Source organism: Peromyscus eremicus, unplaced genomic scaffold, assembly GCF_949786415.1.
Source record: "Peromyscus eremicus unplaced genomic scaffold, PerEre_H2_v1 PerEre#2#unplaced_178, whole genome shotgun sequence".
In the NCBI taxonomy this organism is placed as follows: Eukaryota; Metazoa; Chordata; class Mammalia; order Rodentia; family Cricetidae; genus Peromyscus; species Peromyscus eremicus.
In genome coordinates, this window is record NW_026734415.1 from 42,019 (window position 1) to 66,755 (window position 24,737).

The window sequence follows — 24,737 nt, forward strand, 5'->3', positions numbered from 1 at the left end:
GAATGGTCGGTGACTGTTCTTTATAATAACTTCTAATATTTTTTAGAAACATACATTAGTTTATGGTTTGTTTCTGAGATTGGAGGATTGTTAATCTGAGTATTCTGTTGCTATAACAAATTATGTCTCCATAAATTCATTGCAATGTTAGCCACATATGGCTTTAATTTATCTCTCTGTCCTTCTTGCCCTATACATTCAACCCATCTCATGCTCTGTTTTACCTGAGATAATGTTCCAATCCCTTAAAACTTAACATTTACTTCCTGAAGAGGCCAATTTGGATGCCAAGATTCTGGTGCAATTATTGTTACACTGCACTTATGTCTACAAGACCTACAATGACAACATCATTTATTCATATTTTTAATTTTGGTCTTTGTTCATTTATAGAAGTCTGTCAAAATATGGCTTTATGGTTTCTTCTGAATTTTTTGTTCTCTGTTTTATGGCTGTCACATCTACTCTATAAAAGAGTTTCCTGGTGCTGTAGTGTGCGATATTCCAAGCTTGAAACTTACATACTTTTGGGTCACATTGTTGAATAAGTTTAGAAATATGGAAGGTCCTTATCATCTACCTAATATACATGAATAGTTATGATTGTACTTGCATACATGTGGTCACTTATGGATGGGATACTAGGATTTGGACGTATTAATCTGTTTTTTTTATGTATGTGTCATAGAAAAATTCCACCATCAGTCATTTTTAATTTAATGCTTATGATTAGAAGTTAATGTTGGGGGTGGGGTGGGGATATAGCTCAGTAAATAAAGTGCTTCCCTAATCTACAAAAAGTTCAGGGTTTAATATCCAATTTCATATAAACCTGATTAGATCATGCATACTTGCAGTCCCAGTAACTCAGAATGTAGAGACAGTAGATCAGTTCTCAGTTATATAACAAGCTTGAGGCAAGCCTAGGATACTTGACATTTTGTCTCAAAATCAAAAACAAACTGTCAACCAAAATGAATTCAGTATTATGTCATCACTAAAATTATTTGTACCAAAATAATTTATTACAGAGAACAGTCGGTCAAGGAAGTGAGTTAAGAGATTACTATTACATTATTTTTAGAACACTATGAACAATCTACATAATTCTTGAAGAAAACATATATCTAACTTTCTCTGTATTTATATATGTTTATAAAATTTTATTTTATTTTATTTTTGGTTTTTCGAGACAGGGTTTCTCTGTGTAGCTTTGGTGCCTGTCCTGGATCTCACTCTGTAGATCAGGCTGGCCTTGAACTCACAGAGATCCACCTGGCTCTGCCTCCCGAGTTCTGGGATTAAAGGCATGTACCACCACCGCCTGGCTAATGTGCTTCTTTTTAATACAATTTTATTTTATTTTTGGTTTTTTGAGACAGGGTTTCTCTGTGTAGCTTTGGTGCCTGTCCTGGATCTCACTCTGTAGTCCAGGCTGGCCTCAAACTCACAGAGATCTGCCTGGCTCTGCCTCCCGAGTTCTGGGATTAAAGGGTGCACCACTACCACCTGGCTGTTTATAAAATTTTATGTGTCATAAATTTCTTGATGATGTAGGTAAAACTATTTTTCTTATTAAAAAAAAGAAAAACAGTCACAGGGTGAGAAATCAGTAAAGCACTTGCCTTATAATCATGGGGTCTTGGGATTGATTGCTGATTCCATGACAAACCTGGGCATGGTGATGTGCACTGGTAATACCAGCACCAGGGGCATGGAGAGCAGAGGATTGCTTTTGGCTCACTAACCAGCCAGCCTAGCTTGATTGATGAGGCCGCTGGCAAATGTGAGGCACATGAGGTTGTCCTTTGGTGCCACCCACTAAGATCCTGAAGGAATGATACTTTATTTTTCTGGCCAGAGACCTGTATGGAAGAAGCTTACCGTAGTATTTTTAGTGATTTGCATTAGCTCTCCTGTTCTCTGTGCAAGGAGGAAAAGCCAGTTGTGTGAATGTGATTGAAATCTAGATCATGGTACAGATAAGAGTGGAAACTATACATCACAATAAAAATGAATTGTCTAATAATTTAGTAAAATATAATTGAAGAACATATATATATACAGTATTCTATCTGAAAGTATGCCTGCATACCAGAAGAGGGCACCAGATCTCATTAGGTGGTTGTGAGCCACCATGTGGTTGCTGGGAATTGAACTCAGGACCTCTGGAAGAGCAGTCGAAGAACATATTTTAAAGTTGGGAAATTATATACTCGTTTCAGCAAATAAAGACTTCATTTGTAAATAGGGTACAATTGAAGCTACGAGATGAAATGTTTGGAGAACTTGTGAAGTATGAATCATCATTTTGACACCAATACTCTTGTTAAAGTTGGAAAAGGGATAAATTTATGAGATGCATTGATTGTTTTGTTTGTAATGTAACTGTTGTATTCTTTTTTAAATTTTTCATTATTTTATTTATTTTGGTTTTTTGAAACAGGGCAGCTAGTGCTGTCCTGGAACTCACTTTGTAGACCAAGCTGTTCTTGAACTCACAGAGATCCACCTACTTCTACCTCCCATTATATTCTTTTGAAAGATATTTTTTATATAAGCCTGTGTAATAGTTACAAATAAAGCAGAATAAGTGCTTAGATGATAGATACTGCAGGGAGCATCAAAAGACAGAGATGAATCAAAGGGGTTGATAGGAAAAACGTTTTTTTTTTTTTTTTTTTTGAAAATATCCCTATCCATAAGACTGGCCTTTTAGGTTCACAAATAGATATGTTCTGATTTATTTTGCCTCTGCCTCCTGAGTGCTGGGATTAAAGGTGCGATGTAATTATGTTTTAATTAAAAATTCATTTGATGAAGATGCTGTCTTTTCTCCAGTATATATTTTTGGCATCTTTGTCAAATATCAAGTGGCTTGCTGCAGGCCACAGAAATATGAAGTAGGAATTCAGTTGACTATGACAAAGCTAATACCTGGAAGAAGCCAAGGGCCTTTCCACTTGGTGATATTGGCAGAATATTAGCTGTTTCCTGCTATGAATTTCATGTGTGATATTATAGCTTTCCCATTTGCTTCTAAGAACTTCTAGCTGTGTGGTTGATCATTCATCAGGCACAGTTTTTCCCTATACAATTAAGGTATTTGGATAACTTGCCCCAACTGTGTTGACAACAGTTACACAGGCAAGACTTCTTTTTTTCTAGGCTTTTGTTTCCCCTTTTTAGTATTAGACTCAGATGCCTGCCTTCTGTAATCATCTTGCTTAGCAAGTATCCAGGGCCAGGGCCATCTCCAGACAAAAGCATTTTTTCTGAGATAGCTCTCAAACATCCAAGGACAAACTGCAAATAGGTAAGCATCCAGACCCCCTGCTAGTCTCCTTAAAATAAGGTGAATATCCATAAGGAGACAACTGCCAAGGCCAGGCAGATGTTAGGTACAAAGCCTTGTTTCTTGTGCAAATTAAGCTTAAACCTTCCTTTCTCCCATAGCCCAAGTGGTATCTCTAGACTTCCCCTTTAACAGTGATCTCAGACCAAAAGGGCTTTTACATACCAGGTACATCAAGCTGTGACACAGGCTGCCTAGTTTTTGCCCCCTCCCCGCCCCTGCCAGAAAATGGTACAGCCGAGATTAGGCTGAGACAGATACGGCTCCAAAGGAAAAAAAAAAAAAAGCAGTTTTATTTTACCCATGACTTAGTGACATAAAACTCCTAACACTTTACCTAACCACTTCTAAGAATATAGTTTGAGCACATACACTTCCCTTTTTGATCTATTAACTGATTTTAGCCCTTAGTTGACCCCACCTCCTTTAATCACTCCCCTTTTGGGGTTACAAATGATAGTTGACAATTACTGCTCTTTGTGTAGACCTTATCACCTCCTTTTTGACCCTGTAAGAATTCAAGCCTGTGTCACCTTGTCTTGGGCAGAGAATTGCTGCTTGTACGGGTATGTAACTGGAAACCTCAGAGGCTTGAGGAGGGACTAGATTAAGAACTAGAAGAATGAGATGGAAGATGAGGAAGAGCTAGATGGAAAAGAATGAGATGGGAAAGAACAAGATGAGAAAGAACTAGATGGGAGAATTAAGGCAGAACTTAGAACAGCAGAAAAGAGGAGCGGGAAATCAGACAAAGGAGCTAAGCATGGAGAACAGAAAAGAAGCTATGTAGAGAGAGAACTGACTCAGAAAAATAGAGTGAATGGACTAAAGAGTTTCGTATACATAGATTTGAGTATCCCTCAGATTAATTAATTTGCTGCTGGTAGCTGCTTTTCTTTTGGAACTCTGGGAAAAGACTATATATAGAGGGGCTGGACCCCAGTAGTCTTTCTTAGTGGCTGTAGTACAACTACTCATGTTTGGCTTTCTATTTTTTTTTTAAATTTTTATTTTTATTTTGCAATACAATTCAATTCTACATATCAGCCACGGATTCCCTTGTTCTCCCTCCTCCGGCCCCCCTCACCTTCCCCCCAGCCCACCCCCCATTCCCACCTCCTCTAGGGCAAAGCCTCCCCCACGGACTGAGATCAACCTGGTAGACTCAGTCCAGGTAGGTCCAGTCCCCTCCTCCCAGGCCGAGCCAAGCGATCCTGCATAGGCCCCAGGTTTCAAACAGTCGACTCATGCAATGAGCACAGGACCTGGTCCCACTGCCTAGATGCCTCCCAAACAGATCAAGCCAATCAACTGTCTCACCCATTCAGAGGGCCTGATCCAGTTGGTGACCCCTCAGCGATTGGTTCATAGTTCATGTGTTTCCATTTGTTTGGCTATTTGTCTGTACTTTATTCAACCTTGGTCTCAACAATTCTCACTCATATAAACCCTCCTCATTCTCGCTAATTGGACTCCCAGAGATCCACCCGGGGCCTAGCCATGGATCTCTGCATCCAGATCCCTCAGTAGTTGGATGGGGTTTCTAGCACGACAATTAGGGTATTTGGCCATCCCATCACCAGAGTAGGTCAGTTCGGGCTGTATCTTGATCTACATGAACAGCCTGGCTTTCTATTTTATTCCATTAGTCTCCATGTCTGTTTTTGTGCCACTACCTCATAACAGAGCATTTCATGGGTGTCCCAGCTGTATCCCTCCTTGGACTTCTGGTTTTTGCACTCTGTTGCTCAGGCCTGCCTCCTACTTCTGTATATATGATTATTACAGTTTATGAGCAAAGGTAGTAGACTCCTGAGATAGCCTTTGAAGTTGCCCAGAAGTGGCTGTCATATGTCCTGAGAGAAAGACCTCATCTTGGTGACTTTCCCCTTTTCATTACTTGTATCTGTTTTTGAAGGTGGAAGTTTGTCAAAGATCTGTTTCCAGAAGTGCTTCTAAAGAAGCACAGAAGACAGATAAGATTTCCTCAAAGGGATGTGAGTGTATCAGACCTGGGGTTATTAAACTCTGGACTAAAGAAATACTGGACAGATTGCTACTCCTTACTTACACTCTGTATACCTGGCATACCTGGCAGTTACGGTGCTTCTCTGGTCTGAACATTAAAGAGTATCTTGATCTACAAGGAAGAGCATAGCATAAGGTTGACATTCAACCTAGGGTTGTGATTTCAGTTCTGTTGCTCTGTAACTCAACATTATAATGGCCACAAAATCCATAGAAAAATACATTCCAATCATGAAGTGAGCTTGTTTTATTTAAAAGATTAGCACTTGATACAGCAAGACACTATCTGGAGCTGTTTGTTGACGGGGTTACATGTTGTGGGAGTCAATGGGTGTGTGTTTGTCTTTACAAAACTGTGATGGGAAAACACAGGGTTGGGTTCAAGGGGAAGCAGAATCTCCTGCTCTGGGATGAATATGCTGATGTTGAACATGCGATGAATTACTTTCACATCTCTCTGAGTGGTGCCAACACCTGTGTCACAGAGTGGCATCTCAGCATTATAAATGTATTAAGTTCCCAGGCAGAGCAACTTAGTGGGGAAAGAATTCATTTGAGTTCACAGGCCCAGGTTATAGTCCATTTTGCAGAAGTCAAGTAGGAACTCAGCTAGTCACACTGCAAACACAGTTAAGGGCAGAGAGAAACAAATGTACCCATGCTTCCTACTTGCCTCTTCCTATACTCGATTCTTCACTTACACAATCAAGGCCCCAATGAAATGATTCTGCCCATTTTAGGATGAGTCTTTGCATCTCAATTAACAGACTATAAAATCCTACTCAGACATGCTCAAAGTCAATCTGACCTAAGTAATTCCTCATTGAGGGCCCTTCTTTCCAGGTGACTCTAGTTTGTGTCAGTCTGATAACAAAAACTAACAAGCACACTTCCTCAGCATCATTGCCAGGCTTTGAACATATTTGTGTCTTGCATCTACAGCCTTGGTTCTCAACCTGTGGTTCACTACTCTTTTTTTTTGGGGGGGGGGTTGCACATCAGATATCCTACATATCATATATTTACATTATGATTCATAACAGTAGCAAAATTAAAGGCATGAAGTAGCAACAAAACAACATTATGGTTAGGGGTCATCACAACATGAAGAACTATATTAAAGTGTAATAATAGCATTAAGAAGGTTCTGAACCACTGATCCAGGATCTCTAGTGGGGTCCTAGGCTGAACGCTCCTAAACATGAAAGGACTTGCAAAGGAATTTCCTAAATGTCTTTGCCAATAAGGAAACTCATATTGTGTGTGGCAGAAATCCAGCTTTCTGTCCATCTTTACTACCCAGTAAGAACAGACAGTTCTGAAGTATTCAGTACAACAGACATCACCCCACTTCACACAGGCTGATAACAGATTTTAGTCACACCGTGAACTCCTCTGGCCACACCACTCCCCCATGGGTACTTGTTTCTAGGCTGTGCAGTCTTCTTCCTCTGGCACAAACACTTCCTGGATGATTGCTCTTTCCTTTCTAAACCCAACAGAATCCATGTATTTATTTTTAAGAGCAATAATGAGGAGCCTTTTCTTTATTGTATCACATCGTCCTCTTTTCTTCATCTTCTAGGGCGCAGATGGAGCCAGGCTCTGAGAGGACTCGAGTGCACCTGTGCAAAGAGATTTGGTGAGCCGGACAATGAAGACTTCCCAGTTTTCATGGCGAGACTCCATGAGAAAACTCTGGGTACAAGAGGCAGAAGTAAAGTCCAAAGGGGAAATTTAGAACAAAAAGCCTGGTGAATAATATTAAGAGATTCCCTTGAAAAAAATTCCTGGAGGAAAAACTCAGGAACAAAAGGCTGGCATAAACACCAGGAGAAAAGTCCTTGTGAAATATCCACAAAGTGTGAAAAGCTGAGTGCAATGGTTGAAGGATAAAGGATAATGATTTACCCAGAGGAAATTGTCAGAATTGTAAAATCTCTTTCTCCACATAATCAACCCACATGTAAAATCAATCAGATTTAAAAAGAAATTAAAAGACATTGAGCATGAAGATAAGTAGCAATAATGGGGAAATGGCCTCAGTGCCTTCATAGGGCTGGAACTTAAGGCAAGAATGTCTCCCATGCTTTCCTGGGTGGTGCATGAATGAGGATGCCCTGGTTTACAGAACAATTCCCAACACACCAATAGTTACACTGGGAACCTTGGCAAGAAACCTTAAGGAAGAAAAGCATTTCCAATGGGGGTTTTGATCTGGTTCAGCTGTTCCCATACATCGTTGGAGGTGCTGTCCTTGGAGGCAGATTGAGTGTGGCTGTTGAGCTTCCGCGGCTTCTGTACACACCAGAACAAGGCTGTCACCAAGCAATAGACCCAAGCCACTGTTACAACAGAGCTCAGCAGTGGAACCAGGAAATCTGTAAGATAGGCAAAAGACCAATGAACTAAAAAAGAAGAGTTACCACCATGGGAACAGAAGAATGCCAACAGTGGTTCACCTATATTCGGTGCCTAAGAGGGGCACTGTGGGGACAAGTCCCTTTTCACAACTGCAGCTACATTTTGTCATTTTACAGCTTGGTAAGCTATGGCTGAGATGCTGGACTTTTAAGACAGTTGTCTCCCGAGGCACCAGGCAGACATGGTCTCTCCCAACTCCACATGATAGGGGTTGTTTCTGGTCCCAGAGAGTCTGGCTCAGGATCAGGGACAATTTCAGAGTCTCTTTCTTAAGCAAAGTTAAAGAACACAGCTATGCAAGTTTAAAGTTATACTACCCAATATAGAAGCCATAGGCCAATGTACTTTTTTTTTTAAATGAACTACACACACACACATACACACACACACACACACACACACACACACACACACACACGTGTCAAGCACTAGTGACATGCTAAATGCTAGTGGTCAACACCCAGCTATGGCTACCATAACTCATGCAAACCCAAACTTCCCCACTGCTACAGAGTGCCACTGACAGTGCCCCTCAGAGCAATTCTTTTTGTCACAAACTTGGCCACCTCTGAAGTGGAATGACAAATGGACTTCCCATTCTCTCCCTTGGGCTACTCATACATGTGGGTCTCCCAACTGGCAGCCTGACAGGTTAGTGCTGTGAGCCATAAAAATATGAAGAAGGAATTCAGCTGATGATGGCAAAGCTAATACCTGGAAGAGCCAAGGGCCCCTCCAGAGGATAAAGCCAAAACTCAAGGAGTATTGGTGATATTGGCTTTTGAATATATTAGCTGTTTCCTGCAGTGAATTTCTTGTGTGCTATTGTAGCTTTCCCATTTGATTATTTTCTAAGAACTTCTAACAGTGTGGTTGATCATTCATTGGGCACAACTTCCCCTATACAATTGGACCATTTGGATAACTTCCCCCAACTGTGTTGACAACAGTCACATAGTCAAGACCCCCTTTTTTTTTTTCAGGCTTTTGTTCTCTTTTTTAGACTTAGACTCAGAAGCCTGCTTTTCTGTAATTATCTTCATTAGCAAGTATCTGGCCAGGGTTATCTCTGCACAAAAGTATTTTATCTGATATACTTCTCAAACATCCAAGGACAGACTGCAGATATATAATCATTCAGACTACTTGCTAGTCTCCTGAAATAAGGTAAATATCTTTACTGAGACAACTACCAAGGCCAGGTGGATGTTAGATACATAGCTTTGTATCTTGTGCAAGTTAAGCTTAAACTTTTTTTTCCCATAGCCCAAGTAGTAGTCCTAAGTTCTAAAGGTTACCCCTTTAGAACTCATGAAATTTAGATCAACAGATGTGGAGCCTGCACGGGACTGGACTAGACCCTCTGCATAGTGAGACAGTTGTGTTCCTTGATGTGCTTAAAGGGCCCCTGGTAGTAGGATCAGAATCCATCTCTGGTGCATGAGCTGGCTTTTTGGAGCCCATTACCTATGATGGGACAACTTGCACAGCCTTGAGGCAGGGAGAGGGGCTTGGACCTGCCTCTACTAAATGTACCTCCCCATGGGAGGCCTTACCATCTTGTAGGAGGGAATTGGGGGTGGGTTGGGAGGGGGAGGCTGGAGGGGTAGGAGGAAGGAAGAGGGGGATCTTTGATTGGTATGTAAAATGAATAAAAAAATTTTCTTAATAAAAAAATTTTATTAAACTCTTAAAAAAAAGATTCCCCCTTTAACTATTAACTCAGAACAAAAGAGATTTTTATATACCAGGTATATCAAGCTGTGTGAAGGCTATCTAGCTACTGAGTACACTTTCCCCAACCTGCTAGCACAGCAGAGATAAGCTGAGACAGATACAGCTCCAAAGGAAAAAAAGGCAGTTTTATTTTACTCATGACTTATAGTAACATAAAACTCCTAACATTTTGCCTAACCACTTCTTTTTTTTTTTTTTTTTTTTCCGAGACAGGGTTTCTCTGTGTAGCTTTGCGCCTTTCCTGGAACTCACTTGGTAGCCCAGGCTGGCCTCGAACTCACAGAGATCCACCTGGCTCTGCCTCCCAAGTGCTGGGATTAAAGGCGTGCGCCACCACCGCCCGGCCCACTTCTTTTTTAAAAAATTTTTTTTTTTATTAATTTTTTTTAGATTTACTTATTTATTATGTATACAGAAGAGGGCACCAGATCTCATCATAGATGGTTGTGAGCCACCATGTGGTTGCTGGGAATTGAACTCAGGACCTCTGGAAGAGCAGTCAGTGCTCTTAACCACTGAGCCATCTCTCCAGCCCGCCTAACCACTTCTAAGAATATTGTTTGAACACATAAATTCCCTTTTTTGATCTCTTAGCCGACTTTACTCTTTAGCTGACTTCACCTCCTTTAATTACTCCCCTTTTGGGTTGTAAATGAAGCTGACAATCACTGCTCTTTGTGTGGCTCTTATCACCTCTCTTTATGACCCTGAAAACCTTGCATTGCATTGTCAAAGTATTACTGCTTGTAAGTGTGTATATATACCTCCACAGCACTGGTACAATTTGACTTAGAAGAATAAAGTGAGTGGACTAAAGAGCTCAGTTTACTTAGATTCATTGGATATCCCTCAGATTAATTCTTCACCACTGGTAGCATCTCTTCTGGAACTCTGGGAAACGGCTGTAAGGGGCTACATCTCTATAGTCTTCATTAGGTTAGTTCCATATGTTCTTGCTTTCCTAAGTGATCAGATAAAGCAAGTCTTCCTCCTCACCATAACCACTATTCAAGGGGAGGTGGCGGGAGATGGTCTAGAGACAGACAGGTCCAGGGGAAGGGAGATACCTTCACAGGGGTCGTGCGAGAATGGTCTTTCAGGTGTGAGCAGTTCTTGCCCTCATAGTCCTCAGGGCACTTGCAGAAGTAGTCACTGGCACGATTATAGCATTGGGCACCATTCTGGCAAGGGTTGGGCTCGCAGTAATCAATGTCCAGCTGTCAAGGGACAGAAGTACAAAGGAGAGGGTCAAAGGAAAGCAAGGGTGTCATCATCACGTTTCTGAGCAGTAAACAACTGACCCCTCCAACCACTTCTACTTGGAGACACCCTACACCCAACAGATAACACTTAGGGCCCACCATCTCCCAGGAAATCATTAAATCACAGGGCAGAGGGACAGAGCAGAAACGGGGCTATGTAATACACCTCAAAGTCAAGCAAACAGGCCACAGTCATCAAGAAGAACCTCATTCATCAATGCCCAATTCTACCAGCAGAAATTCCCTAGTCAGCAGCGTGCTAGAGGATGTCAGAGGCCTAAGCACTAGGGTGGGGAGGAGGCAAGGAACAATGGGGAGGGGACAAGGGAGGGTGGTGGAGAAAAGATTTCAACGTTAAAGCTTGGTGATCTGAAGTTTTTGCCTCCACTTACCTGACAGAGGTTTCCAGAGGAACCAGCAGGACACAGACACTGGAATCTGTTGATATCATTCTGACAGAGAAACCATTTCAAGCAGGGGTTGCCAGCACATTCATCGGTGTCTCTTTCACAGTGATTGCCTGCATAGCCAGGTGGACAAATACAGCGATAGCCATTAACCAAATCCTGGAAAAGGAGAAGGGGTGAGAAACACATGGGCATTTTTCTATGTATTTACAAATACAGAACATCAGTGGTTTATCAAGGCTGCTGTGGCTCTGGCAATTCGCTGACATGGCCACATGCTTAGCTCTGTCATGGACTAGCAGTTCTGAATTCATGCCTTTAAATGGCTCACAGGAGTCTAGGGTTGGTGAGGGACTCGGCTTTTCACCTGTCTTTTTAATCCTACAGGGACAAGGCTCTCCTAGTGTGAAACCTCAGTAAACTCCCCCCCCCACACACACTCTATCCCCTACAGACAAAAAGAAGCTTAAACCAGGATTCCTAAGTGTCGATCAGCTACAGGGACTTTAAAAAGCACAGAGTCAGGATATTCGACCAAAAGACTAAAAAAGGGAGGCGGGTTGTGGAAAATAAATTATATGGTCTGTGCCTTTAAGAACTAGCCTCAGAAAGAAAGGGGAGCGCTCCTTCCAACCTCCCTGCTGCTCGTGAGAGATTTGGAATGAGCCTCCCTGCCGAGGCTTGTAAACTTAGACTACACCTTGCTTTTGCATTCTGTATCTAAAGTCTCTGGTGGCTTCTTTGGGGACGCGATCTGGGCATAACACAGGCCAGTTTGGGCTATAGAGATCCTGTCTCAAAACCAAATGGGATGGGAATATGGTGGCACACGCCTTTAATCTCAGCACTGGAAATAAAAGACCCAGACACAGTTTCCCCAGAAACCCAAAAGAGCTGAGGAAAGAGATATCTTAAAAATGAGTCAGTTCCCCCTTCCTGGAGAGGGTAAAGACAGGTGTTTTCAAAAGAACAAAGTCAGGATGTCTTTGGTAACCGATTAACTATGAGATGCCCCTCTCCAGAGATAACATGACCAGACCCCGGAGATGAGTTGCAAAGCTCCTGACAGGGCAAACAGATAAGGTAAAATAAGACAAAGTCCAGGCCTGGAAAAAACTGGACCAATTAAGGATGGACCCATACTAACCCCCTCACCTCTAAGAAATTTTATGGGTTTTGCCTATAAAAACTAACTTCCCAAGAAAGAGTAATTCCTCCCTGCCTCACTGCCAGTGAGTTGAGTTCCCTGTCATGACTTGTAGCAGAAATAAACCTTGCTTTTGCATTCTGGTACGCTCATCCTTGGTGGCCTCTCTGGGGGTCATGATCTGGGCACAACACTAGTATCACATAAATCTTAAGATTGTTTCCATTTAAGCAATGATTTATGTACCCAACAAGAGATGTTGTTCTGACACTGGTTATGGCCATCATTGATATCTAAAAAAATAAACAAGCCATCACATTAAAGAGGCACGTGACATTCAATCAGGCTTCCCTGTGCTTCCAGTGAGATAAAGTTATTACATTGGGTGGGGACCCTCCCACATCCTCCCTGACAAGGGAGTGGAACTTCACATCATTGTTTTAATCACCTTATCAGATATGCCCAATTTTAACAGCTAATGAAAGGGAAAAATCAGTAGCCATCTTGAGAGATGCTTCCCCCTCTCCTCCTCCAAAGGTATTTGCTGAGCAGCAGTTTTAGAAGTGATCAGAAGTTGAACTTAAGGCTGGGACAATAAATCTATGTATCCTGGACTTGGCAAAACAAGATATGGAGAGTAATGGACTCGACTGACCAGAAGTTGAACTCAGAGAAGAGTAGGACTGGAACAATAAATCTGAATGTGTATATCCTGGGTTCAACAAAAGCAGAACATAGGACCTGCTGTGTCGGATGCTGGATGGCAGGCCGAGTTTGCTTGTTTTGCTATTAAAAACCTCTGTGTGCTTGCATCGAATATCGGCTCTGTGGTGGTCTTGCTTGGGGGACTTGCGACCTGGGCACAACACTAACAAGCCAGATAAATTGCATGTTTTCCTTGCTGTGCTAACCTGGCCACTCCTTCTCCAAAAACAATCCCTTTCCACTATAATATAAGGTTTTCCTTCTATTCAGCCAGAGAGTGCCTAAACAGCTCACACAAAACAGTGGACTCCATCCCCAGCACCACAAAGTGAGAGAAACAGAAGTCTCAGAAATGGAGCAGGGGGGTGAACAAAGAAGAGCCACCATCATCCAAGTTTCACAAAAATCAAAACAGACACAAAGTCACTCATTTATGTCATAATTCTGACCCACCCAGCCAGGAAGGCCATCACAGTAGTAGCTGGCAATCAGATTCTTACAGGATCTGGCATTTATACAAGGTTTGGTCTCGCATTCATTTGCATCTGAAAAGAAGCAAGGGTGAACACTGACAAAGGATTTTGCCCCCCTTTCCCTCTAGTCCCCTTGAAAAGAAACACCATAGAGTTGGTCTGAAATATGAGACATTTTAACAAGCTAGCTAAATAAGAAAGAGTAGGTGTCCTCAAGCTACCACTTCCCAGCTCCAAATTTTATTTTTAAAGTATTTTTTAGAATTTCCTACCATATATTTTTGATCATATTCACCTCTACCCCCAAATCCTCCAAAATCCAACCCCGCTTCCCTACCCACCCAATTTTGTATCTTAAAAAAAAAAAAAAGAATGAAACAAACAAAAACCAATTTGATTTTCAGACAAAGTGTACAGAAAATGAAGGCAAAGGGGTCCCGCCCAGCTTGGGCCACTTAGGGTCCTGAGTCACCCTCAGGGCAGGAACACTGGTGTTTGTCAGGCCAATGTTGCTACAAGTTCCCCGGTTGAGGCAAGGCTGATGAGTCTGCAGTAACTCAGATCTGCCCAAAGACTCCATAATTATGAAAAAAGAAAAAACTGCTAACTGGTTCCAGTTCTAGGCCATGCCTGTTTTAAAAATATGGCTTATCCCCAAATAAACCAATCAACCCACAACACTGAGGGTAAATTCAAACAGTCCTCATAAGAGCCCCTGCAAAACATTAACTAGGGCCAGGGCTGTAGCTGTAGTAGAGCACTAGCATTCACAAGACCCTGGGTTTAGCTCCAGCAACACCAAAGAAATAGAAGTGGTCTTAGTGTTGTTCTACTGAATAACCTGTCCCCCCAACCCCTGCCAAATCCTCATGCCACCCCAAGGCTCCTCAGTGGTCATACCTTTGTCACAGAGCTGTCCACCCCAGTTGGTCTCACAGAGGCACCGCCAGGGTTCATTGCACGTGCCGTGGACACGTCCTGGGCGCGGGATGCACTTATCACAGCACAGGCCCTGCCAACCATATTGGCACCTGCAGACAGACAGCATAACCCACCCTTAGCCTTCTGAGCAGCCAGGGATGTGCATAGTTAAATACACAGCTGTTTCTGTTTTGATAGGAAGGACAGGATGGCAGACTTCTCAGACTTGCAGGGAGTTCTGTATGAACACTTTCACAGTTGGGACAAAGTTTGTCCTCTTAGCCTCCACTGACAAGAGGAGAGTTGTCTGGGGAGGGGTCAACATGGGGGGCCCTCCACAAAGCCATTCTCTTCTCAGGCTCCCAGGAATGAACTAAGGGGTAGGGACCGGCATAAATCAATCCCAGGTCCTAGTTAGGACAGACCATACAAGGGGAAGGAGCTTCTGGCGACCACAGCCATACAACTCTGCAATGCTGCATGTGAAGCCCTACTCCACCCTCTGTATAACCTCAGTGCACAGAACTCAATGAGACAAGAGGGTGGCAGGGAAGCCCCTCACTGGTTCTGTACAGTCAATCGGGAAAGGAGAGCGACCACATTACAAAGACCTCGGTCTCTACACCCATCTCTGTAGGAAGGAAAGCGGAGCAAGAGTGCTGGGAATCAATTCCTTAGATAATTCATGACCCACTACCCCGGCCAGGCATGCTGATTTATGGTTATTTCTCACTTTAGAAAATAAAAGGGGGGGAGAGAAAGGGGCCAGCTGAATTTATCTAGTTCTGGGGGAGTTGAGTTTCCCTTCTAAGTACTTTGTTTCACAGACTCCTTTGAGGTCAGATGGAACTTTTGATGCCCAAACAAAAAACATAAACATAATCCTTCACAAGAGGGCAAGGTCTCACACCACTCTGCCCTCAAGTTTCAAGCCCTCTGCGACTTGAACCTCCCTCTCAGAATCAATCTGACAAAGGGGCTGGGGAAAGGCAGGGGCCAGCAAGCTGCCTGAGAACAGCAGGAAGATGGAGCAAATGTAGGTCCTGCAGGATCAGCCTAGAGCAGAGCCTGAGGAAATGCAGGGTCAGATCCAACTCCCTATAAGCTTCAGCTGTGACTCTAGAGAAGAAAAACAAACAACAAAACAAAACAAAACAAAAACACCCCCCTGGTGGTCCTCCCTCCACAACCAGAAGGAGTGGCTTTCAATTCCAGAGAGCTGGGGGCAAAGAGCAAATCCTGGCCATGGGAAAATGATAGAAATCTAGCTGTTAGCTAATCTCCCAGGCTGAGAAGCCACTGAACCCTTGAGAAACACCGACAGCCACTAGAATGTGGGGCTTAAAGTTAATCAGACACAGGCTTCTGGTGTCTGTAAACTAGACCGTCAGTTGAATGGCAAATGACTGCTTAAAAGACTGATGTAAGAACAGAGTATGTCATTTGGTGGGGATAATTTCCTTCAGAAGCAGATACCCAAGTTAATGGGAGGCAGGAGGGTGGGGAGCCATTCTGGCAGATTACTATTCTTGGCTTAGAAGACGTAAGGGAACTGATGGGGCCAGAGCAATACTGTCTTCTCTTAATGTCCCAAGTGAAGGATGGTTATGTTTCTTCAGTTTGCCTAATAAAACCAAGCAGTTCAGGGCTGGAGAGATGGCTCAGAGGTTAAGAGCATAGGCTACTCTTCCAGAGGTCTTGAGTTCAATTCCCTGTAACCACATACTGGCTCACAACCATCTCTAATAAGATCTGGTGCCCTCTTCTGGCATGCAGGCATACATGGAGGCAGAATGTTGTATACATAGTAAATAAATCTTAAAAAACAAACAAACAAAAAACCAAGCAGAACAGCTGAAGACGCAATCCAACTTTCTAATTAATGAGGTTCAAATACTAAGCATAAAAAAAGCAACCACAGGAGTCCATGACTTCAAATGAAAACAAATAAAAATCCTGACCCTAATGGAGACAGCTACCAAGCTATCTCAGTGTAATAATAGATGATTAGCATTCTCATGAGAAAATGACTTTCCTGAGATGAAGATTCATAATTAAGTTTGATATTATTGGCAGGCTGGTACTAACCCAGCCTGTACACTCAGGAAGGGGCAACCCAAGTCTACTTGGGCTCAACAAAACCAGTGAGGTTTTCAGACCCAATCTGAACTTCCTTAGCTGGAAGGTCCTGTTTTGATATTTTTTTTTTTTTTTTTTTTTTTTGGTTTTTCGAGACAGGGTTTCTCTGTGTAGCTTTGTGCCTCTCCTGGAACTCACTTGGTAGCCCAGGCTGGCCTCGAACTCACAGAGATCCGCCTGGCTCTGCCTCCTGAGTGCTGGGATTAAAGGCGTGCGCCACCACCGCCCGGCTTTGATATTCTTTCAAGGCAGAGAGAAGGAACTGGGCTACAAGACTATGCAATTGGGCATGTGGGAAAGTTGCACCTTAAATAGATAAGGGCATTGGTGCATGTCTGGACAGGAAGTGAGAGGTGAGGCTTGGAAAGAGAAAGGGCTCAATTCTGGAAATGAAGCCTGTTGTTCTGGCTCGGAGGGACCTCCCCTGTCCAGCAGTGTGTTTATTCTGATGACAATTGACCTCTCTGATACTCATCTGAGCTGGGAGCAGGCTCCAAGGCCCTAGTGTAACTGGCACTCTTACTTTCTCCAGAACAGCCTTCATTAGCAGAGTCACTGTAGGTGGCTTTCTGTTTGGTCTTGGACAAAGATGCGGTTAGATGACACAGTCAACTGCAACCAGGCACGTCTGTAGTGGGCAAATCCTGTTCAGGCTTCCTGCAAACCAGCTTTCAGAAAGCAGGAAGAAACAACTCCAGGACAGCATGCTCTTAGTTTACTAGCTGCCTTGAATCTTTCGTCAGCCCTCCCATGGCTCAAGAAGAGAACACAGGCTGCAGTTAAGAGTCATCGAGGTTAAGCCTACAGGAGACCAGCCAGTTAAAGCAGCAGCCCTAGTGTTCACTGAGGGAGAAATCAATCAGTATGGTTGTTAAATGCACACTCCTAGGCCCAACTAAGTGCTGGGAAGTCAGTGACAGTTGAGTTGCACCAGCAACCTACACTCCCAACAGTTCCCTTTTAATTCTATAGTTTAGGACAATACAACTCACTAGGGTCTACCACAGACCCTCAAAAATAAAAAATAAAAAATTTCAGTAAGAGCACCAGTAAAAGCACTCATGTGCCTTTTGACTGTTGAAAAACTGTACTTGGCTCAGGTCAGAACAGCCTTCTAGAAGGGTCCACTTAGTGTCTCACTGGATTTGCTAATTCTTTTTTTTAATATATAATTTATTTAACTTTATTTAATGTGCATTGGTGTGAAGATGTCAGATCCCAGGGAACTGGAGTTACAGACAGTTGTGAGCTGCCATGTGGGTGCTGGGAATTGAACCTGGGTCCTCTGGAAGAGTAGTCAGTGCTCTTAACTGCTGAGCCATCTCTCCAGCCCCAGATTTACTAATTCTTTAAGGCTCAGGGAGAAAAAAGCATGAGGCCAGTCAAAATGCTACAAACACCAAAGATATTTCCTGAAACAAGGCCCTTCCAAATTGGCCTAATTTACATTTCAAAAGGCCCCCAAAACCAGCATCAGAAGGGGAAACAGGCAGGCAAGGTTCCCAAAACTGGCATCGGAAGGGGAAACAGGCATGCCAGGTTTCTGTTTGGCTCCAATATTGTCCCAGAGCATAAAGAACAGACTTCAAAGGCCAGCAGCAAAGTCTACATTCATCAGACTCAACTGAGCAGATTCCAGCAAAGTCATGAACCTCTCATCATGGGCCCAGCTCCCGCCTGCAAAGGGGCCAGGAGATTGTACTAATCCCATTCTAAAGAATGCTGGACTTTCGCCTATAGGTGGGAAAAGTGGGGGAGGGTGACAAAAGAAAAGCCATGGTGGAGGAGACACAAAGAAACAAAGCTACATCCCAGTCCAGTCCATTAGCACTTAAGAAAGATCACAAACATATCTTATCAATTACAGAACAGTTAATACATGAAGATGCCAGTTATGCCTGTTAAGTTTTTTTGGTTTGGTTTTTTTTTTTTCACTAAAGGAAAAGTGTGCATTCCATCAGATAGCTGGTATGATTTAATAACCTTTGGATATGCCTATTTTGTTTTTTTCCCCCTAATTATTTATCCTCCAAAGAAAAAGAGGCACATTCATAATGAAGTCAGTCTCTATGTTGCATCAAAGAGGAAAAAAAGAAAAAAGGAAGAAATTGCTTTAGATCTATTGGTCATTTACCTGCAGTCACCTGGGAGCTTGCAAAAACCATGCTTGGGATTTTACAGCTATAAGCAGCCCTGTTGGCATACAGCTGTAAAAAACACAAAGTTTCATTAGTACACAACACTGCATATACCTTGCAGGCCACTGTCATGGGAATGGCCTAGTACATAAGATTGGGGACCCAAATAACAAATCCAGGTTTAAACTTCAAGGCCATGTTAGCAGATCTTCAAAATACAGAACTGTTTGGGAACAAAATGAAGATACATGATGGGGGAATCCCGAATCATGTCTATTCCTTGAGCCTTGCCTGGACCATGTTCCCCTCACCAAGAAACAGATAAGGACATCCTTCCTTCCCTACTCAAACACCATCCTACCACAGTATCTTCAGGTGAGCCTCCCATCAAATGCCTGGTTTCAACATTATCATGGGGCTAAAGAACAAGGCAGGCTAATCTTGTAGCCAAGTAGTCTCACAAAGCAATCTATACTTGCTCATAAGACAGACAGAAAGAAATCAAGTAGACATTTAGGAAAAAACAAAACAAAACACTGACATTACAGAACTTACATAATTGCTTTTCAATTTTAAAATACAATTATTTAAAATAGCCAGAGAAATTCCTGCTGTCATCAATTCCATCCTTTAAAAAACCTACTGTCATATTAGCTACTGAAGAAAGGAATACTGCTCAAGAGACCACATGCCCTCTCATGCCCCATCCCTTACAATTTAAAGATAAATAAAGGAGTTTATCTAGGGCTGGAGAGATGGCTCAAAGGTTAAGAACACTGGCTGTTCTTCCAGAGGTCCTGAGTTCAATTCCCAGCAACCACATGGTGGCTCACAGCCATCTGTAATGAGATCTGGTGCCCTCTTCTGACCTGCAGGCATACATGTAGGCAGAACACTGTATACATAATAAAATAAATCTTTAAAAAAAAAAAAAAAAGGAGTTTATCTAATTATTGTGCAAATCAGCAAGGCATATTATATGTCCATGAGGGGATTAGCGTATGAGCTGGGATCCCCAACTCTATTGCTAGGAACCAGAATTATTAATTTTAGTAGTATAAGGGACAAAAGACAGTAGGGACTCAAAAAGCGTTGCCTCCTTTGATGGGTTCAGTTATAAGGAATATGAAAGTACAAGGTAACCACCTCCCCCCTTTAATGCTACAACCTCAAAGATGCCCAGTGAAACTTGCTGCAGTGACACATGAGCTCAGGGTAGTTACTCCTCATGGCACTGTCTGTTCCTGTTTGACATCGGGCTCCTCAGAAGCAGAGTCTGAGGAGATGTGGTAACAGGAGAAAGAAATGGGGAGGCAGATGAGGCTGGAGGAGCAGATGAGCAAGGATGTGGTCTCAGCTGGGATCTGACTTCAGCGAGATCCCAGGGGAACCTCTGGAGTGTGAATCTTACTCCACAGTGTTAAAGCAAGGGGCTGGCCTTTGTAACACCCTCTCCCTGTGTCAGTCACTTAGTAACTGTTCGCTGCAGGGATGGGGAAGAGTGGCTCCTGCTTGGCCAAGGACAGCTCTGGAGAAGGAGCAGCTGTGAGCTGTTAGGAGCCAACAGTCACAGCAGCTGGGGATGGGAACACCAGTTGGTAAAGGGGATCTGGACAGGGCACCAACAGACTCTTCTACACATCTTCATGCTTTGGTCCAAGATAACAGTAACATCCCACCCTGCTACCTGACTGCTGTCAGGTGAGAACCTGGCACCAAAAGTGACAGCCAATAGCATTTGTCAATCCCCCCAGCTGCATGTACACATACCTTTGTTACACTCAGGACCCATCCAGTCTTCCTGGCAGGTTTTTGTTGCCATTCTGGTCACAGGCATAGTGTCTAAAGAGTCATCTGTAGGCCGACAGAACTTATTGCAATGGAAGTCATAGCAGTGGTTATCACAGGTCACTTGGATCTGATACTCAAAATGGGCAATCTGCGTATTTTGTTTCAGTGTCTGCCATTGCGAGTTGGGGTTTATCATGCTGAGTGAGAGGCCTTTTCAATTATACTATTAGGTTCTAGAGGCCAAAAAAAAAAAAAAAAAAAAAGAAAAAAAGAAAAAAAAGAAACTCATTAACATTCCCATTAGTATTTTCTGCTCTGAGCATTCAGACTAGAAACAAACACACACAGTACAAAAATCAGACAGTTAAGGAAAAAAGCTGTACCCTCTTCCTTGTATGCCAATTCATCACTTAAACTCATTGCCAGGTGCTTCATATATTTTCTTGCCTGGAAATACCATTAAATCAATGCACCTTATCCCTGATCTATAGACACTCAAGTCATTAAGAGTTAGCTTGTTGCTATTCAAAGCTGCAACAAGCATGTTGAATACATCCACCCATGAATGTGGGGCCAGCAGCAAGAAAAATTCCAAGAACGTTAGTGCAGATTCAGAGTACGCATACAAACAACACACTCCATCCACAGATGATTCCCCAACTACCTGCCAGCAAATCCTTGCAGGTCTGCCTTCCAGCAGCATAAAGAGCTACACAAGCCACAGTACCATAGTCTGATCTCTGTCACTAGATAAAATGGTATCTGTTTTAACTAGCCTTCAGCAACAGTGACCGTTTGTATTTGTTCCTGTGTTCTGTGTTATTTGCCAATGTTCCTAACATATTGCTGGCCACACTAATTTGCAAAAGCTCCTAAATGTTATAGAAGGCTGCTCCTTGTGAAATGTTACTTTTAAATAAATTTTACTGTTCCAGATGAGGTTAGTGATCTTTATTTTCATTTTACTTTCAAGTTTCGCTTGGAAAAGCCCTATTCTCTTCACTGAAAGCCAAGGGGTAGATTGCAATATATGAAAAACAAACAAAAAATTCATAAGCTCTTTCAAGCTGGCATTTCATTAGCAGCACCAAAAACCTTTCACTTTTCTCATAAGCCTGAGCTGGTAGATGTGAGAGTAATTCAGCCTAGAGACAGGTAGATAGAGGCATCATCCTATTTGTGCCTGTTTTAAGTCAGGCTCCTTAAAAATGCCTGCTAGGCAAAGAAAATGTCTAGAGTCCAAGCAGTTCACAGAAGAAATAAGACCAGGCCTCTACACTGAGGTACCTGCAATCTGCTCTAAGCAAAAGACAGGTACTAAAATAGCTCCAGACCCCAGGAGCAAGAAGTGCAGAAGGATGTGAGCAGACAACAAGGCTCTAAGTCAGCACTCAGCTTGGTGCTATGTTTGTTTTCTTAAACCTGCCAGTCATCACCTTGTCAAAATCAAGGCCACCTTGGACAGGCAACTTAGGACCTACTTGCAATGCCTTTGTGATTCTTGCACACCCACACCACTGTTTTTCTAGGCCTTAGGCCTGTGCTCCTTGACAAAGCTAGACAAGCCCTACAGGTGTCCAGGGGAAGAACTCTTGGGTGGCTCCATACACAACCAACACAGTCCCAGCCAGTCTGGATTGTGATGTGGGCAGGAAAGGCCATAAACAAGCCCATGTACCTTCAGGCTTACATCCAGCAACACATAGAACCACGTGCAAGCAACACTGTACTTGAGTTTTTGCAAATATACACAGCCAAAGAATGGCAAAAATGCCTCTCCATTAACTGCCTGTTCGTTTTGCAAGTTCAGTTAAGAAATGTAGTGGGCTATGGTACCGCATGATTATAAGAGCTTAATAAAGAAATTGTTAAACACAGTAGCTATGTCACAAAGGTGTCTTAGCTTCTCTCAGGCTGAGATTAACAATCATTCAGACCAGAGGTCAGGACCATCCTGAGGGTGCTGAATGGTGTAGAACTCTGTGTAGTTCAGAGCACTTTCTACCTTGTTTCAGGAAATGCTGTGAAGATCACAACTTCAGCATCCTCAGCAGGGCTAACAAAGCTATGGAAACAACTTCACACCCACTGAGGCAAGAGGCTGCAGTATATGTGGCATGCTCTATGCTGTATGGGTTATGCAGCTTGGGTTTACTGCATGATGATTTTACATGCCACCTGACTCAGCTCTCCTCTCCCATTAGCTTGGGCCACTAAGTATCAGTACCAGGGCAGCTCACCTGGGCTAGTTCTAGCCTCAGGACTGGAAAGGAATGTTAGCACACATCTTGGTACATTTCAATGGCATAAAGATGCATCATGAAGCACACGCACACATCCTTGTACACCAAAAAGAAAGGAGGGAACATAAAAAACACAACTCAAGGACCAACCAGAAAACCTAGACAGTAGCCTTAGCTGAGAAGACTAAGCTATATGGAAAACCTGGCCTCAAGGATTTCTGGTTATGCTTACCTATCCATCAATCAATTAAACATCACCATATACTGAAATCATTTGCTCATGTAAAAAAAGAGAAACTTGGAACTTTATATGCTACAGTCCTGATTTATATCAGAAATGGAAGACTGAGGGTGGGAGCCAGTCTTGGAACTTCAGAAGCACCTGAGGTTAATCTGGATTAGGCTCTGTTCATTAGGGTTCATTGCAGAGCTGATGCGAAATGGAATTCTGTCCCCAAGCCCAGGGATCTGCCTATAACTTACATCCAAAGCCAGGATGTTTGCAATTTGATGAACTACCAAAAAAACCAGCCCATACCATTGGGCTCCCTGGCATCTTCAAATGCTTTGGAGGGGCAGGGGGTAAAGAAAACAAGGAGCCAAATATCCCAGGAAGAACAAACAGCACACATAAAGGTCCTGAGACAAGAAGGAAATGTGATACACTCAAGGATAAAAATGGATAAAGAATGCCTAAGATACAGACACAGTAGACATGATGTGTTAAGACAAGCTATGAGGAAAAGGAAGAAAAGGCACACCAAGATAGGACCCAAAGCTATGGGAAGCCATTAAACAGCTGACCATCAAATGTTATACTCAGGAAAAATAAAGGTGGAACAAGAATGGAGAAGATATTGGAAGTTGACCAGAGCCAAGAAGGACAGACTTGAAGCTGTGAAGGATAGGTATACTGGGAACCTACAGCTCTGAAGAGAAAAGCACCCTGATTGTTGGAAGCCAGGCTATATGTGCAGCTGTGAAAGGAAGGTACCTTCGATTCCTAAAGCTGTGAGGAGAAAGGAATACTGACTATTGGGAGGTCAGGCCATACCTGTGTTCCAGTGTGGGATGGTCCCCCTTCAGGATGTGGCAACCCTGCTCCACTCTGTTATGAGAGCTTCCCAGCAGAGATATCCATTTCTTCTCAGCTCCAGACAAAGTTGGTAATTCTCTACTTCACTCTACTAAGGGGGAAACCCTTGCAGAAATGAGACAGTCTGCTCCCGCTCTGGTGACAAGTTGCTACTTCTGCCCCATTCCCATAATGGAGTTTCCCAGCAGAAGTGTCCATTGCTTCTCTGCTCCACTCCAATAAGGAGTTCTCAGAAGAGATTCTGCTCAGCTCTGGTAAAAGAAGGTCTTCACCTAAAACTCATTCAAGAGATTTATCTGGGAGTGAAAAATCCAGGAGAGTGGATGCCTCTGTCAGAGAGGAAAAAAGAGCAGCTCCAAACTGAACAGGCAGAGGGTCTTACATGGGACTTCCTAGGGGCTTAGCTTTTCCTAGGATAAGGTTTTCGGGGTGGGAATTGGTCAATTTTCAATCCCCGAGCTTGAATTAGCTCGGAGATTGGCCAGATTTCATGCTTAGTGATTGGTTGGTTTGTGCTCAAGGATGGTTGGTTTTCCTGATCAGGAATTCGTTGGTTTCATGCTCAGTTGTTTAGGGCTAGAGTGTGTTCTTTTGGCTCTGATTTCAGGGCCAAAGTGTGTGTCTTTCACTGGCTCTGGTTTCAGGATCAGGGTGCATTTCTTTGGCTGGCCTTTTACTGTACATGTAGGGCTTCATAAAGTGATAAATTTATTTTTTCCATGAGTTTGCAGGGAAAAACAACGTAAAAATAGATAAAATAAAAATTGAACAGATTGTTGATACTGCCAATTTTTTCTACAGAATAAATCTTTGTGTAACTGAATGCAAGTGTGTTGGACAAAGACATTACCAGATACTTTATAATAATAAC

The 24,737-nt window shown here is 42.9% G+C and overlaps 2 long non-coding RNA genes across 2 annotated transcripts; both read right to left on the reverse strand.

The window, feature by feature from the left end:
- Positions 1 to 5,625: 5,625 nt before the first annotated feature.
- LOC131901646 (uncharacterized) lies at positions 5,626 to 11,363 on the reverse strand. Its single transcript, XR_009376821.1, has 3 exons — positions 11,199 to 11,363; positions 10,612 to 10,761; positions 5,626 to 7,764 (listed from the first exon to the last, which is right to left on the reverse strand). It is a non-coding gene; the product is annotated as an uncharacterized LOC131901646 (long non-coding RNA).
- A 3,080-nt stretch (positions 11,364 to 14,443) lies between these two features.
- On the reverse strand, positions 14,444 to 24,723 carry LOC131901643 (uncharacterized). The gene is made up of 4 exons (XR_009376820.1): positions 23,825 to 24,723; positions 20,507 to 20,760; positions 18,733 to 18,805; positions 14,444 to 14,569 (listed from the first exon to the last, which is right to left on the reverse strand). It is a non-coding gene; the product is annotated as an uncharacterized LOC131901643 (long non-coding RNA).
- Between the last annotated feature and the right edge of the window lie 14 nt (positions 24,724 to 24,737).